The sequence below is a fragment of the Symphalangus syndactylus genome, chromosome 16 (genome assembly GCF_028878055.3).
Source record: "Symphalangus syndactylus isolate Jambi chromosome 16, NHGRI_mSymSyn1-v2.1_pri, whole genome shotgun sequence".
Classification (NCBI taxonomy): Eukaryota; Metazoa; Chordata; class Mammalia; order Primates; family Hylobatidae; genus Symphalangus; species Symphalangus syndactylus.
In genome coordinates, this window is record NC_072438.2 from 9,555,290 (window position 1) to 9,567,446 (window position 12,157).

General features: G+C 43.9%; 1 pseudogene; it reads right to left on the reverse strand.

Moving 5' to 3' along the window:
• Positions 1-4,625: 4,625 nt before the first annotated feature.
• LOC129464950 (large ribosomal subunit protein uL23-like) lies at positions 4,626-5,169 on the reverse strand (annotated as a pseudogene).
• Positions 5,170-12,157: the final 6,988 nt, after the last annotated feature.

Genomic DNA, 12,157 nt, shown 5'->3' on the forward strand with positions numbered 1-12,157 from the left:
CCGGTGTCCGCGGGAGACCTGGCCGGGTTCTGCACATGCACTGTCCTGCTGCGCACTGTTCTGTTCCTCCAGGTCTCCTCCTGGGGAGATAGGGGACTGAGAACTTGGAGGAAAGGAGTTCTGAGAAACCCCTTCCCTGCACCCTGCTGCCGGCCGCCACCCAATGCTAACCCACTCCTGAGCACGCCCACTGGGCATTCCCACGGTCACACCCATCCTAGGACAGGGTTCTACCCTCAGGAATTGTGCCCATGGCAGCTTTGCTCCTACAGTTTTCTCCTAAGAATACACACAGTGCCCAGAAGACTCCAGGCTCATCTCAACCCCAGATCTGTAGCAGGAATCTGTTTTCTTCACCCACCCAGGCTTCTGGACCACCTGATCCTAATCTCCTCTGCCTTTATGGACTCAGGAATCAGTCAGTGCGTAGCCTTGCCTGGGCCTGTACCTGTAGCACAAACCAGTCCTTTCATCAATCCTGCCCTGCCCCCACCCAAGGCTCTTGATAGCTCCTTTCTCTCTTAGGCGCTTTTCTTCCCCACAAATCCTCTTTCCTGTACACACAGTTTGCTCAAGTGCATCCCTCATGTGCTACAAGAATTCAGACGTTAGTGAGTTCAAGACCATGCCTTTAGACCTGCCTGTTGTAGGACCAAATACAAATCAGAAGAGGCTTAATCCTTTCTCTTTAGAATGAGGGAAGAATTTTTGCTCTTCTCTCTTTTCTTAAAGCATTTAGTTAGAAAACTTTTATATTTAAACATTTTCTCTGCTTCTTTGAAAAATATGTAAGTCATTTTTGTCAGTTAACTAGGTCATTTGTCGTTTTTGACTCAAAACTGTCTTTAGGACCTGGGAACTATTGTTATGAAATGCGAATAGCAAGAATATACACCCTATGCCACAGTTTCTGTAGGTGAGTAGGAGGCTGCCTTCAGCAGGTACCTGGCTCCACATTTCAAAACTATGTCCTATAATGAAGATATGGGAAGTGTTTTTTGTTTGTTTGTTTTTAATGTTACCAATTAGAAAACCCAGATGACCTCCCAAATTACTAGTTGATGTTATTATAAACTGTGTATGACAAATGGTGCTGTCATGTCTTGTACTCGAGTACTAATGGTAACGTTCTTTCTGTATTTGCAAGCTATTAGTAGATTGCCTGTGATTTACATCATATTTTGGTTTGATTAAATAACAAATCATTATCTTGCTCTCCTATTATTGTGGAGACTGTTTTAGAATTGGAGATGATTTTGCTTTTAGTTATATTTTCCAAACACTGTCCAGAATTACCAGATAGTATACACAAGGTGCCCACCAGGCTTCCCTTTAGAGAAAACCTTCCTTCTAAGGATTCCAGCCACAATCCACAATCTTGTGGCAAAGTGCAGCAAAGTGCTCCACAAATCTGCAAACAAAAAGGTCTCTCTATTTGGGACCTACAGTCACTTCTAGAGCAGTTAGACTAGATTTCTACAAAAATAACTTTTCAGGACAGCCATCAGTTACTCCATTTCCATCCATGCTCCTGGCATCTTCAGATCTGACACTGGTTCAGACATCATGGGGCCCATACACCCAACCAGGATCACACATGTGCATTGATTAAACCTGATAACTTCAATTCTGTCCCTTCTCCCCTTGCCCAAATTCCCACAAATGTCCATAGCTCACCAGCCCTCCAGGACCTAAATGTGCAGTTCCAAATTCTGAATTTATGTCCTGGGATTTGAGAGAAAAACGGCACTTTTTTCTGAGAAATACAAGTTCTTTTAATTATCAGACCCAGAGACTTGTTAAAATGAGACCACAGTCCTACTGTTCCCCTCTTTGAACAATTTGTTTTTTGAAATTCCTTGCTATTGCCATCAGTGGCTATAAAGTAACCTAATAATACCACAATGGATACTATAACCCACACTCTATGGCTTAACAATATATAGCCAGCCACTAACCAATTTTAATTCTATAAATCAATAGGAATGTCTAACAACTTTGTATCAGTCCCCTCTCTGCCTTCTTTTTTGCCTTTAAAAATACACTTGTAACTGCTTCTAATTGGAGTGTATATTCAGGGCAGCTTTATATTCCAAGGTTGCAATCTTCAAGCTTTGGCCCAAATAAACTCTCTACTTATGTTTACCCCAGGTTTTTCCTTTTAGGTCAAAATATTCTTCAGAATGTGTTGAAGGAGCCTCCATGAGAGGCTCTCTCTGGTTTTACTGTGTTTGCTGTAATCCCCAAGAATGCAGAGGCACATTGATCCCACTTAGAATCTGCACATAAAAGCTGGCTTCTGCCTAGGAGTCACAAGACAGGGCCAGATTTTGGGTTGAAGACATAAAGAAAACTCACAGAAGGCATTTTCTGCATCATGAGAGGTCAACATAGTCTTCTTAAACCCCACTTTCAGAGTGGAGCCCCTTGAGTTTTCCAGGTCTTGTCACCTGTGTGAGAGGCTTCTGGTGTGAACAGAATCCTGTGGCAGAATCTGTAAGTGTATAACAAGCACCTTAGCAGTGGGAGGTCAGGGCCACAAAATATCCAGAGCCATAATCACAACCATAATCACAAGTATGCCATTCTGTATACTGGGGTACTGGAGTACTTTCATCTTTCTTCTTGTCTCAGAGTTAGCTGATCAGGGACAGTGCATATGACACCTGGATCTGGGATCTGCAGCTCTACCAGGGCAGTTCTGTTTTCTGTTTGCACTCCACAAAGTCAGTCTCGGTCTCTCTTGCCTGGATCACTATGGGGGCTTCAGCCCAGGGTCACTGAGGACACTCTCACCAGCATCAGTGAGTATTTGAGACATTTGAGGATGTCCTGTGCAGACTGGGGTCAGTCTGACAACAAAGTCTAATTCTGGTTCCATTTCAGAGAAAGAGAAATGACTTATCAAGGGTTTGTTCATCCCCTCACAGAATCCCATTGGTTCATAATCAGATAAGAGTTGCTCCAGTTTTCTGGTTCTGGAGACTCAAATTGATCAATAAGCTAATTGCTTCTGTTTTGTATGGTCATTAGAAAAAGAGACGAAGCAGTCATGATCCCTACCATCAAGGAACTTGCAGTCCAAAGCACATGAATAAATGGTTGAATTCAGCATCATGTGTTCAGTAGAAAGATGGAAACTGCATGGGCAGCTTAAGCTTCATTTGGGTTACTTCCCTTTTATTGTTTTGTGAGTTTTGATGCCTCCACCTGAAGGGCTATTCTGGACAGAAGAGAAGTTATTATTATTTGTATTGTTTTTAGCTTGCTAAGAATGAGTATTTAGCTTCTAATATAATTGGTCTAGAAAAACATTAGAGTTTTGGTTAAATTCCTTCTTATTGTATGTTGTAATATAGACAGGGAAGTATCTAAAATAGATTAAAATTACACAAACTCCGGGAATAAAATCTCTCTTGGGCAGGCTTAGAAAAAACAAAACTGAAAATACTTAGTGGCCTAGCGAGCAGAAGCCTAGGGCCCACTTTCTGTCCCAACCCTGCCCAGATCCACCCTCTGCTGAATCTTGTCCAGGTCTAATCCACACTGAAATCTCTCACAGAACTGCTTAGAGATCAGAGTTTGGGGTGGCTACTCCTACTGCCTCTCCAGAGGTGGTGCTCCCAATTTCCTGAAACACAAAAGCAGATAAAAGGGAAAAGCAATATACTTTTGTGCTTTAAATTCTTTTTTATAAAATTAAAACCAGTGTGTTCGAGAGACACCCAGCAATCCGTTTTCCATCCCTACAGTTTTAGTGTTTTGTTTTTTTTTTACAATTCTCTAAGTAAATACAAATACAAAAATAAATTCCTCTGAATTGCACTTAACACTTCCATTCTGTTTCTCTCCCATCTATTTATATTGAACTATTAGTCTATACATTTTTTAAAAAAAATCAATGACAGGGAAACAGAAGAAGAAATAGAAATGCTGGGTCTTGTATTTAAATCTTAGGAATTACGGGACACTTAGTACCCACCTCCCAGGATGTTATGAGAATTAACACACATAATGTGAGCTTCCCAGCAGAGTGCTCTGTGACATACTCCTGCACATAGTACATGTTCCATAAAGATCACATTAATGCATGTGCATGTTTTTCAAATGCAGACTTACTCAGACATTGCCACCATCTCCAGCCTCTGTAACCTTTGAAGGGCCTGCAGAGAATGCCATGTTTCAGGATGATGATCGGTGGTCTTCAGATGAAAAGAATTTGTGTTGGGATAAGGGACCCTGTTTGCTATGCCTGCTTTCTCTAGCTGAGTGGTACTGTAATGGATCTAGGAGGAAGAATATCAGCATTAACAGGAGACTTGCTATAAGAAGCTATATAATTCGTGGACCCTTTTCAAACCTGCAGAATTTTGTCACTTACAGTGAGGTCTAGAATAGCAAATAATTTATATGCACATTGAAGCTTGAAAGCCAGTGCTTAGCTAAGTGACTCTCAGCTGAGTCTTCTGATAGTATCACATGGACTGTTTGAAGAGAAACAGGATCTGTGGGGAGGGAAAAACTGACTGTCTATTGTTCTGGGTGGAAACATCCCTGTTTTTTAAATTAAAACATGATTCTACAGTGAGGGCAGGGTCAAGCATGAGGGCTTCCAGATTTTTTTTTTTTTTATGGTGAAAAGATATATATATATATATTTAGAATTAGGCAGCTGGACTCAGTTTAGATGATCCCAATTTTGTTGGCAACATCCAAAGCATCGTAATCAGGAGCCAGTCGAACATAGTAGAACATGCCTTCTTCTCTCCATCAGGCCGAATCAGGGTGTTGACCTTGGCCACATCAATGTCATAGAGCTTCTTCACAGCCTGTTTAATCTGGTGCTTGTTGGCTTTAACATCCACAATGAACACAAGTGTGCTGTTGTCTTCTGTCTTCTTCATGGCAGACTCAGTGGTCAGCGGAAACTTGATGATAGCATAGTGGTCAAGCTTGTTTCTCCTGGGAGCGCTCTTCCGAGGATATTTAGGCTGTCTCTGGAGTCTCAGTGTCTTGGGCCGCCGGAAGGTGGGTGACGTGCGGATCTTCTTTTTTTTGTGGCTGTGGACACCTTTCAACACCGCCTTCTTGGCCTTTAAAGCCTTCGCTTTGGCTTCGGCTTTAGGAGGGGCAGGAGCTTCCTTCTTCGCTTTCGGCGCCATCTTGTGAAAAGGCGGCTTCCAGATACTTAATGAGAGGTGAGTTCACCTTTTGTTCCAGGAGGTCACAGGGTCTACTCTGCTTGGTTTTCATAAGGGCAGGTCAGTGTAGCCCATACTTCCATTACAGCAACAGTAATTGCTCCCATGCCATCATTTTTCCTAAGAGTTATAGAATACTTTAGAGAACATGACTGTGTTGAAAGTTATTTTATCAGATAATTACAGTGAGAACTAGCTCCCTTAACTCATTTCTCCTGTAGTCAAATTAAGAACTCTGTCACTGGCCAGGTGCGTGGCTCACGCCTGTAATCCCAGCACTTTGGGAGGCTGAGGCAGGCGGATCACGAGGTCAGGAGATCAAGACCATCCTGGCTCACAAGGTGAAACCCTGTCTCTACTAAAAATACAAAAAAAAATTAGCCAGGCATGGTGGCAGGCGCCTGTAGTCCCAGCTACTCAGGAGGCAGAGGCAGGAGAATGGCATCAACCTGAGAGGCAGAGCTTGCAGTGAGCTGAGATGGCACCACTGCACTCGCCCCTGGGTGACAGAGCAAGACTCCATCTCAAAAAAAAGAACTCTGTTACTTGATAAATTCGTGTTTTCAGGAACTCTTAACATTCAGGGATGTGGCCATAGAATTCTCCCCAGAAGAGTGGAAATGTCTGGACCCTGTGCCCAGCAGAATTTGTTTTTTTTTTTTTTTTTTGAGACGGAGTCTCGCTCTGTCGCCCAGGCTGGAGTTCAGTGGCGCAATCTCGGCTCACTGCAAGCTCCGCCTCCCGGGTTCACGCCATTCTCCTGCCTCAGCCTCTCCGAGTAGCTGGGACTACAGGCGCCCGCCACCACGCCCAGCTAATTTTTTTTGTATTTTTTAGTAGAGACGGGGTTTCACCGTGGTCTCGATCTCCTGACCTCGTGATCCGCCCGCCTCGGCCTCCCAAAGTGCTGGGATTACAAGCGTGAGCCACCGCGCCCGGCCTCATGTGTAATTCCTAATATTCCTGCAGAGTTTTATTTTTTTCCTTTGTAGAATGTTTCTTGGGAGCTTCTGCTTTGCGCTAATTAATTTCAGTTTGTTTCTTCATGAAAAAATTGGGAGTTTGCTGATGTAAAAAAAATCTTGAAGATGTTTCACCTTTACCTAAACCTTCTCTTTTATTGAGGTAATTTTTGTCCTTCACTCTAGATTAGTGGTAATTTTATAAATTCAGTGTTGTAAAATATTGTTTTCCACATCTTAAAACCCAATTTTTTTTTGATTCAGTAGTACTGGGTAGTGGAACTTAGAACCTACAGATTTAAAACACTTAAATATTCTAAAGAGCCTATCAGGAAACAATTTTTGGATATTTTTTAGAATCTTCCATACTTTCTCTTTTCTTCTGGAAATTATTGCTGGAGAATCCTCAGCAATAGTCATGTTACTTTTTTTTTTTTAATAAAACAGGTGTTGCTCTCTTTAACTCAGACCTGATCACCTGTTTGGAGCAAAGAAAAGAGCCCTTTAATAGGAAGACGCATGAGACGGTAGCCAAAGCCCCAGGTAGGTGAGAGTGAATGAAGGAGAGGACACAGGCAAGGGGACCAAAGGTGAAGAAGGAAGTCAGGCCTTAAAATGTAGTTTGGAAAGCTCTTCTTCAATGCAAATAATTTCTGAAAAGGGTTCATTTTTTCTCATGTTCACAAATAGGGGCATCTTCAGCCCCATGCTGTTAAATCTTCTAAGAATTCTCCTTTTTCTTTTTTTTTGAGATGGAGTCTTGCTCTGTCACCCAGACTGGAGTACAGTGGTGTGATCTTGGCTCACTGCAGCCTGTGCCTCCCAGGTTCCAGCAATTCTCCTGCCTCAGCCTCCTGGGTGACTGGGATTACAGGCATCTGCCAATACACCTAGCTAATTTTTGTATTTTTAGTAGAGACAGGGTTTTGCCATGTTGGCCAGGCTGGTCTCGAACTCCTGACTTTAGGTGATCCACCTGCCTCGGCCTCCCAAACTGCTGGGATTATAGGCATGAGCCACTACACCCAGCCCTCTTTTTTCTTTAGACATCTCAATTCAAGTTTACAGGGAGAGCCATGTCCACTTTATCACTTATGAGGGGCTGCATGATCTGACTGCTGTTCCATTGCTTTTGGAGACATGGGAATATTTGTGTTATTGAGGAGCTCTATGTTAATGTATTTTTTTCAAATATTGATTTTGTATCATGCCTAAATATGTAAGGCAAGTAGTGGACATATTGGAATTTGGTTCAGAAATCCCAGGAACACTAGGGACAGATGTTGCACCTTTTCTGCTTAGTGATTTTTAATCCTATTGCAAATGTAATTCTACAAAAATTCTTTCTTAGCAATTTTATAAGAATGATAAGCATTTTCCTAAATATGAAAAAGGTATTGCTGATTGTACTTCAAAATGTTATCGTTTTAGTATAAACTGAGATTTGTAATTTAAACTCTATATGTGTAAATTTTCAATGTATAATATAGTTTAAAGCATGGTTTTCCAACCTTTTGGCTTCCCTGGGCCACATTGGAAGCAGAATTATCTTGGGCCACACATAAAGTACACTAACACTAATGATACCTGATGAGCTTTAAAAAAAAAGTTCATAGTTTTTATGATATCTACTGCAACAGATAAGCCAAATGTTCTTACATTCATAGGATTGGACACCACTAGATTAAAGTGTCTACTCACCTTCAAGATTTCTTAAATGCACTGTCATTAACTAGCTTAGAAGACTGCTAAGTGTATATTATTATTTCTTAATAACTATTATCTTATACTTTTAGTAAGAAGCCTACTGGGGGCTGGGTGCGGTGGCTCACGCATGTAATACCAGCACTTTGGGGGGCTGAAGTGGGCGGATCACCTGAGGTCAGGAGTTCAAGACCACCCTGGCCAACATGGCGAAACCCCATCTCTACTACAATTACAAAAATTAGTCGGGTGTGATGGCAGGCGCCTGTAATCCCAGCTACTCGGGAGGCTGAGGTGGGAGAATTGCTGAACCCGGGAGGCCGAGGTTGCAGTGAGCCGAGATGGCACCATTGCACTCCAACCTGGGCAACAGAGTGAAACTCCGTCTCAAAAAAAAAAAAAAAAGAAGCCTACTGGGATTCTGTCATTGAGATCTATCTATATCTAAATAAAAATGTGGGTCTCACACATACACCACTCATATAAGTTATATGTGTATTGTAAATTCTCACTTAACATTGTTGATAGTTTCATGGAAACTGTAAGTGAAGCAACATACTGTTTAAGAAAACTAATTTTGGCTGGGCACGGTGTCTCACGCCTGTAATCCCAGAACTTTGGGAGACCAAGGTGGGCAGATCATGAGATCAGGAGTTTGAGACCAGCGTGGCCAACATGGTGAAACCCCATCTGTACTAAAGATACAAAAAATTAGCCAGGTGTGGTGGCACGCACCTGTAATCCCAGCTACTTGGAAGGCTGAGGCAGGAGAATTGCTTAAACACAGAGGCAGAATTACTATACTTGAATTGATAGAAACAAGGGCTGTGTCTGAATGGCATATAGCAACACTGTTTTATTTAAAGATGCACTTTTCAAGAACCTATTTTGAACATTAAGTGAGTACTTACTGTACATCTGTGTTTTTGTGACATGGATTTTTCTGATAAAAATTGTATAACTATATATTTAATGTGTACAATGTAATGATTTATATGCATATACATTGTGAAACAAAATACAGTCAAGTTGATGAGCATATCTACTACCTCAATTTTTTTTGTAGTAAGAACACTTAGGATCTACTGTAGTAGCAAATTGTAAGCATACATTACAGTATTACTAACTATAAACACAACACTATTTGGCTAATCTAATGCTAATTTACATTAGATTTCTCAGACTTACTCAACTTACAACTAAAAATTTGTACTCTTTGAACATCTCCTCATATTTCTACCCTCAGGCACTAACAAACACCATTTTACACTCTGCTTCTATGAGTGTACTTTTTTAGATTTCTCGTCTAACTTAAAACAAGGAGTTTCTTTGCCTTTCTGTTCGGCTTGTTTCATTTAGCATAATGTCCTCCAGGTCTATCCATGTTGTAAATGGCTAGATTTCCTTCTCTTCTAGCGGAATAGTATTCTACTGTCTATATATACACACACACATACCACATTTTGGCTATTGTAAGCAATACTACAGTGAACATAGGGCTGAAGATCTTTCTTCAAGGTACAAGTTTTATTTCCTTTGGTAGGATGCCCAGAAGTGGTATTGCTGGGTTGTATGATATTTCCATTTTCATTTTTTATTGGTTTTTATGATGACTTTATTTATTTACATCTCACCAACAGCATACAGATTTCCCTTATATGTATGGTTTGTCTATTTTTGAATGGGTTATTATTATTATTTTGCTTTGAATTGCAGAAGTGTCTTATACATTTTGGATATGAACTTCTTATTAGATATATGGCTTGCAAATAGTTTCCTATGTTATAGGGTTAAATTTTTTTTTTCTTTGCTGTGTGGAAGCTGTTCAATTTGATGCAGTCCCATTTGTTTGTATTTTTTGTTGCTGTGCTTTTGATGTCATATCAAAAAAGTTACTGCCAAGACCAATATTAACAAGATTTTTTTTCTATTTGTTTTCTTCAGGAGTTTTAAGGTTTTATGTCTTACATTTAAGTGTTTCATTTTGAGTTAATTTGGGGGTATGGTATAAGCAAATATTCTACTTTTATTCTTTCACTTGTGGATACCCAGTTTTTCTGGCACCATGTATCAACAAGACTGTATTTTCTGCATTGTATATTCTTGGTGGCCTTTTCAAAGATTAGTTGACCTTGTATTCTGGTTTAGTTTCTGGGCTCCCTATTCTGTTCCATTGGCTTTTGTGTCTGTTTTTATGCACATACCATACTCTTGATTACTATAACCTTTACATAAAATTTGAAATTAAAGAGTATGCCTGCCTGCCTGCCTGCCTGCCTGCCTGCCTGCCTGCCTGCCTGCCTTCCTTCCTTCCTTCCTTCCTTTCTTTCTTTCTTTCTTTCTTCTTTCTTTCTTTTTTGAGACGATCTCCCTCTGTTGCCCAGGCTAGAGTGCAGTGGCGTGATCTCGGCTCACTGCAACCTCCCTGCCTCGGGCTCCCGTGATTCTCCTGCCGCAGCCTGCCGAGTGCCTGGGATTGCAGGCGCGTGCCGCAACGCCTGGCTGGTTTTTGCATTTTTGGTGGAGACGGGGTTTTGCCATGTTGGCCAGGCTGGTCTCCAACTCCTGACCTCGAGTCATCTGCCCGCCTCAGCCTCCCTAAGTGCTGGGATTACAGACGGAATCTCACTCACTCAATGCTCAATGTTGCCCAGGCTGGAATGCAGTGGTGTGATCTCGGCTCGCTACAACCTCCACCTCCCAGCCGCCTGCCTTGGCCTCCCAAAGTGCTAAGATTACAGCCTCTGCCCGGCCGCCCTGTCTAGGAAGTGAGGAGCGTCTCTGCCCGGCCACCCCATCTGGGAAGTGAGGAGCGCCTCTGCCCGGCCGCCCCATCTGGGAAGTGAGGAGCGTCTCTGCCCGGCCACCCCGTCTGGGAAGTGAGGAGCGCCTCTGCCCAGCCGCCACCCCGTCTAGGAAGTGAGGAGCGTCTCTGCCCGGCTGCCCCGTCTGGGAAGTGAGGAGGGCCTCTGCCCGGCCGCCCCATCTAGGAAGTGAGGAGCATCTCTGCCCAGCCGCAACCCCGTCTAGGAAGTGAGGAGCGTCTCTGCCCAGCCGCCACCCCATCTAGGAAGTGAGCGCCTCTGCCTGGCCGCCCCATCTGGGAAGTGAGGAACGCCTCTGCCTGGCCACCACCCCGTCTAGGAAGTGAGGAGCATCTCTGCCCGGCCGCCACCCCATCTGGGAAGTGAAGAGCGTTTCTGCCCAGCCGCCCCGTCTGGGAAGCGAGGAGCGCCTCTGCCCAGCCGCCCATCATCTGGGAAGTGAGGAGCGTCTCTGCCCAGCTGCCACCCCATCTGGGAAGTGAAGAGCGTTTCTGCCCGGCCGCCCCATCTAGGAAGTGAGCGCCTCTGTCCGGCCGCCCATCGTCTGGGAAGTGAGGAGTGCCTCTGCCCAGTCGCCCCGTCTGGGAAGCGAGGAGCGCCTCTGCCCAGCCGCCCATCATCTGGGAAGTGAGGAGCGTCTCTGCCCAGCTGCCACCCCATCTGGGAAGTGAAGAGCGTTTCTGCCCGGCCGCCCCATCTGGGATGTGAGGAGCGTCTCTGCCCGGCCGCCCCATCTAGGAAGTGAGCGCCTCTGTCCGGCCGCCCATCGTCTGGGAAGTGAGGAGCGCCTCTGCCCAGTCGCCCCATCTGGGAAGTGAGGAGCGCCTCTGCCCAGCCGCCCCGTCTGGGATGTGAGGAGCGCCTCTGCCCGGCTGCCACCCCATCTGGGAAGTGAGGAGCGCCTCTGCCTGGCTGCTGTGCAACCTTCCAAGTGTGAAGTGACAGCCTTTCTGCAGGTGTACCCAACAGCTCCGAAGAGACAGCGACCATCGAGAATGGGCCATGATGACAATGGCAGTTTTGTCGAAAAGAAAAGGGGGAAATGGGAAAAGAAAGAGAGATCAGATTGTTACTGTGTCTAAGTAGAAAGAAGTAGACATAGGAGACTCCATTTTGTTCTGTACTAAGAAAAATTCTTCTGCCTTGGGATGCTGTTAATCTATAATCTTACCCCCAACCCCGTGCTCTCTGAAACATGTGCTGTGTCAACTCAGGGTTAAATGGATTAAGGGCTGTGCAAGATGTGCTTTGTTAAACAGATGCTTGAAGGCAGCATGCTCGTTAAGAGTCATCACCACTCCCTGTCTCAAGTACCCAGGGACACGAACACTGCGGAAGGCCTCAGGGACCTCTGCCTAGAAAAGCCAGAGACCTTTATTCACGTGTTTATCGGCTGACCGTCTCTCCACTATTGTCCTATGACCCTGCCACATCCCCCTCTCCAAGAAACAACCAAGAATGATCA